The sequence below is a fragment of the Carassius gibelio genome, chromosome B7 (genome assembly GCF_023724105.1).
Source record: "Carassius gibelio isolate Cgi1373 ecotype wild population from Czech Republic chromosome B7, carGib1.2-hapl.c, whole genome shotgun sequence".
Classification (NCBI taxonomy): Eukaryota; Metazoa; Chordata; class Actinopteri; order Cypriniformes; family Cyprinidae; genus Carassius; species Carassius gibelio.
In genome coordinates this window covers 18,599,202-18,605,188 of record NC_068402.1, presented here as the reverse complement: position 1 = coordinate 18,605,188, position 5,987 = coordinate 18,599,202, and positions in this window count along the sequence as shown.

Genomic DNA, 5,987 nt, shown 5'->3' with positions numbered 1-5,987 from the left:
ACGACAGTGGGCGGAGTCTGTCTGATCTTACCTGCGCAGTTGCCACGCCCCCGATTCAACTTGCTTATAAATGCTCAACTTCAACGTTATTTTTAGCTCAGAATGATATTGGTAACTGTTTAACTATACGGATAGTTTTCAAATTACAGACCCACACGAATGTTTTATTTGTCAAATATGACTGTAATAAAAAATAATAATAAACAAATACATAAAATTTGCTTCTGCAATGAGACGTTATGCAAATACACTGAATCTATTATCTGTACATAGATTATTTTATACATATTCTAACTCTTTTGCCCGTTGTGAACATAAGTTATTTGTATATTTGTACTACACAGACACACGCACACACGCACACGCACACAAAATTATGATACCTATTTTTATTTTATTTTACTTTACTTTAATGTATGTCTTGTTTTTACATTTGATCCCGGTCCTGTAGGCAGTGATATAAGGTGAAAGCGCCCTCTTGTGTTTTGATTCTAGATGTTGAATGCACTGAAACGTGTTGTTCACGTTAGGCCTAAATTATACCACCTGCCACCGGAAGCAGATTTATGGAATAGTTTCACACCACAGGGCTTCTACAAAAATAATGTCAGAAACTACAAACTAAACTAAATAATTTAGGCATTGCTTATAAAAATGGTTGAGAGTTAGTACAAAAAGGTCATACGAAAAGTTCAATAGGTCATACATCTCTTGAATGCTTGCAAAAATGTAGAGAAAATGAAATTCACTTTTATTTAATCTTTGAATTGTAAATAAAGATTGTATAAGATTTTATACAAGATGTCTATGGCCTCTTTGCATGTGCTTTTCTATGCACCAAATGTCCCTGGGCTTTATTACATTTACATTTACATTTATCCAAAGCGACTTACAAATGAGGACAATGGAAGATATCAAATTATTAATTATTACTGATTATTAATCATTATTAATGTTGTCATGCTTAAGTTAAAGTTGCAAGTGCACAGCACTGAATTCCAATGTATCTTAGCAGAATACATGACAAAAGTGTATACAAGATAAAGCCTAAGTAAGTCATAGATATATAGATAAGTAATGACATCATTTATTTTAACTGTGGCATGGTTTCCATGATTCCACAATGAAAAGCAATTGCATGGATGTATTGCATTTACATTTATTCATTTAGCAGAATATTTTATCCAAAGCGACTTACAATTAAGAAATACAGCAAGTAATTTATGATAAAGAGTCAAATAAACACAGGCCGTAATACAAAGTTTCAGGCATTGTTCAGATTAGTACAAGCTAGACGGAGGGTTGTAAGGAAGGAGAAAGCAAATGTGTTTTTTTTTTTTTTTTTGGTCACTGTTCCTGTGAAGAATGAATTCAACACAACATTAATTTTTTCCCATAATACTTTGCATAATACTCTTTTTGATTACATTTCTTTTCTGTTATCTATCCTATGATTGTGCAGCTATATACTCTCCAGAACCTTTACCCTCTCTGTTTCTCTCTGGTGGAATGAGCTGGCAGCCTCCACCTAAACCACCGAGACCATCACATCTTACAAGAAGAAAACACTTAACCGCCCCACACTCTTAAACCAATGCAGCCACCAAAATACTGTATTTTCAACACAGGAAAAATGCTATATATGAGCTTAACAATTTATAATGCCATTGTTTTGATTAAACGTACTGACAAACAATTTTGCCCATTTCGATATGTTGGTATGCCCTGAAAAAACTATTTCATTACAGAGCTCAGGTTTCCTTTACAGAGTGCTGTGCTGCTCAGGTAACCACATCAATAAAATACACTTCCTGTCAACACACTTTGGTGTGTGCATTTTATATAACCATAAAGCAATACAAATGAATAAAAGAATGCTTAATAAAGCACTGAAGAAACATAAGCTACTAGATTCTGCAGCTTCATTTGAAATGTTGTTGTTCATATTTTTCTTACAGTAAACTCGCTATGGGTAATCAAAAGAGTGATAAATGGGATAGCCATGACTGGTTAATGACTGAAATGGCCTTAGTTATCACAACTTTACCATGATCTTCACAGGCCTACATTCTCCACTCTGAGATCTATTACATGGGTGCTGGCACTGGTCAGCCCGGACAAAGTTTTTTGTTACTTTAGACTGTGTATGTGACTTTGTGTGTGTGTGTGTATCCCATGGAACATTCCACTAAGTCCAGCTCCAGGCCTGCTGACAGTCAGACATGCAGTTCTTTCCATTCTAATAAAATACACCACTAGGTGGAGCTAAAAGTGCACAGAACAATCACGAATCAGCACTCAAGAATTCAAATGAACATTTCCCATTAAAATAACATTAATCAGGTATGCCTCCCTAGTAGAATAAATAAAAAAAATACTTAAAAGTTCATGTGCATGAAAAAGTCATCCCATGTTAATACAAAGCATTAGCATATATGACCATTTTTACCCAAAAATAATCAGTCAGAAAGTGTTTGTGAGTGAGAGTGACTATCTGTCAACTTATTGTAAAGGAGGCCGAACTACTTTTAGAGAGAAGAGTTCCTCCTCTGAGCCTGAATGACTTTTACAACAACAGGTTTCCGCTCATTTCTCTCCTCTATTCGGTTAGGCACAAAGCTGAGTGTGAGGCAGTGCTTTTCCTGCTCTGAATGGACTGAGAGTGAGAAATGTCATGTTAAGCTGACCTCAGATCAGTGGAAACAGAGAAGCGCTCATGGCTGCTGCAGAGTTTAGTTGCTATGCAGCAATAGACCTCACCCCGAGAACTTTTGTTGCTCACTGGACAAATTATGTTTTGTGATCCATAATGGCAAACCGTTCGAGGCAGTGAAGTGATCTGAGTTAAATTTAAAGGATTCCTATTTGGTCTGTTAAGAAAAACTAAATTGTGTGTTTGTGTGTGTGTGTGTGTGTGTGTGTGTGTGTGTGTGTGTGTGTGAGAGAGAGAGAATTGGGGATGAAGGGGGTTGGCATAGAGAGTTGTGATTGTCTAATTAATGTGTGTGTGTGTGTGTGTGCATGTGTGTCCGTGTGTGTGGAAGTGAGCATGTATTGGTGAGAGTGTTTGTGTGTGAAAGACCACACCAGCTACATTGAACATTAGACAAAGTGATTGATGACAGACTTGTTGGGTCCACCAGTCTCCCAAGCACAGATGCATTCTGTACTTTCAGTCAAGACTATTAGAGTTCAGGAAGTGTCTCAACCATTAAACAGCCCCTGTATATTCACTTAAAACTGCCAAGAGGATGGACAATCCAAGAGGGAAAAAGGCATTCTGTTTTTCCCCCCATCAATTAGCTCAAATCGTGAAACATATCTGGAGATAGAGCTATTCAGTTTAGACGTCTGATAAATTTTTCCATGACGGTGGAATAAAGGTTTCCACTCTGTATGTCCAGATGGTTGCTCTACTGGTGATCCTCTGAAGTTTATACAGTCTCTACTATAGAGTTTTTCAAATGTATATGAAGTAATATGTTTTTTTTTATATTGTATTTAATTATTGTAAAATATTTGAATTACTATAAGCTCTATAGGTTTAATTAAACCTGAAGGAGAGAGAAAAGCCCACTGTATATTTCAGAATGGGGTGGAGCTTCTGTCCTCACAGACTCTCATGAGTTGGTGATTCAGAACGAGAGTGTCTTCAAATGCTGATGTGTTTGTTTATAGCCTGACTACTCCTCTCCATCACACACACTGTGTCCTGTGTTTTCTTTTTTCCTCATGTTCACCTTGTATTGGTTTGCTTCAAGGACCTTGAAACCCTCTTAATTTCCTTTTTTTTTTTTTTTTTACTAATTTTGTGGAATATCCAAAGTTAACAGCTCACATAATTTGCTAACTAAATTCAGTTCAGTGAACAAGCAGCACAGTATGTACTGTACATTATCATTTGAGTAACAGTGAGTTCTCAGCATAATTTTCTTGTTTCTGTCATTATCAAAATTTTATAAAAGAATAATTGTTGAGTAAATAATTTTACTCTTCATATTTTACACGTATTTTCATTTTTATTTAATCAATCTAACTGATTTAATCAGAGGGCTGAAATAATTACATTTTGATACTATTTGTATAAGAAATTACTAATTAATAAGATATCATTAAGACATTTATTTTACAAAAACGTGTACAAGCAGATCGGTCTGAAGAGAATATTTTGTTGTTCAGGTGTCATTGTACCCCGTAACAGTCAGTATCACCTTACACACACTCAGTCACAAGAGGGCCACATCCACAATGAACAGGATCTAATGGGATTTCTTTTGTTTTCCACTCACTCACAAAAGAAGAAAGAAAAAGGCATGATTGTATCAAATCATGTCTAGAGAAGTGAAGCGAGTTTGTTTCATAATGACTTATATGTCTTCCTCCTCTTCATTTTTTTTTTGAAAATGAATTTAGACTTCCTGCTCTAGAGAGATCACATACGTTCAGTAAAGAGAATGAGAGGGGGAGATGTAGTGAGTCATTAAAAGGCCCACACACAGAATATGAGTGCAAAGAATGTTTTTTACACAGAAATTCACTGTTCTACACACATTGTGTATGCAAATACATTTTTTGGCTCATTTTAAAATATTTTCATCTCGGTTTAAGAAATTTCTTCATAATAAAATATTTTGCTAAATAATTTTGCTAATATTTTAACCACAAATAAGTTTCCATGCGGGCCTAGTCATTAAAATCAATGGCTGAGCAAAAATATGATGTATATACACTGTCAATTTTTTTTGATAAACCTATATGTGTATGTCTCTTAATAGTAGGCTACCCATTTATATCAAATCCATACAGAATCATTTAAAACATTTAAACCTTTATAAAAAGTTTTTTTAATATCATAAAAAAAACATATGTTCTGGTTAGTGTGTCCAAATCTCTAAATATAATTAAAGGTAACCAAGCTTTCATAATATATTGACCCAATGTAACTACACTCTAAAAAATGCTGGGTTAAAAATGGAAAAACCCAGATATTTGGGTTGTTTTCAACCAACAACTGGGTTAAATATTTAACCCAAACTTCTGCAGTAACCCAACCGTTTATATTTTTTAGAATGTAGAATGCAACCATTGAAGTTAAACATATCTTATTCCAAACCAATTAAACCAATGCTTGATCTGTTTGAACACATTGATTTCATGCTCTCTGCTGTCTCAAGACTGTTCACAATGATGTTTATGCAATTAAAAAAAAATTAATTTAAATTCCATACAACAATGGAAAACAGAGTCAGAGTATAAGTCCATAATGTCATATCACAGCACTTCAACATTAATCTATGAACACACATGAGTACCTAACAATGTAAGAGTCATTCTACGAAACGGGTGCCCTTTGGGTCCGCAACATTTGATGAGATGCATAAGGCACAAACATGTCCCAAAATGTGTTTACAAAGCTTAAATGTATTCATTCAAGTGTTCTTGTTAACATGATATATGATAAAAATATATTTTTTAAAGAATAACATACTATTTTAATCATTTTGTTTTAGTTCATAGCCAAGTTCACATGTCCGTGTTGACCAACATGACATTTTCATCTAAAATATCACCAAATAAGTTATGTATTTTTTTTAAACATTTATTATTTTCAGGATTTTGTGCATGTCCCTTTTCACATAAGATATATTTTATTAAAAATAAACCTTATTTTTTGTAAATATTTTGTTATTTGTGTGCGTCCCTCAGTTTGACTTACCACCCCGTCACACTAACTTGTTTTATCTATAAATAATGTACTGTTGCTTTAAATGACATCAGAGGGCGGAAGTGACATCATTGTAGCCTTCTTTGCCGCCAAGAACAAAAGCAGGCAAGTACTGACATTCCTCTGCAATCTTTATTTGTTGATTTTTCATGTTAGGAAGGTTCCGTCAAGCTTAAACCAACCACCCCGTCACGCAAAATAGAAAGGGAAAACTGATTTTTATTTTTTATGTTATATTGTTAATGCAAAAATATATATATTT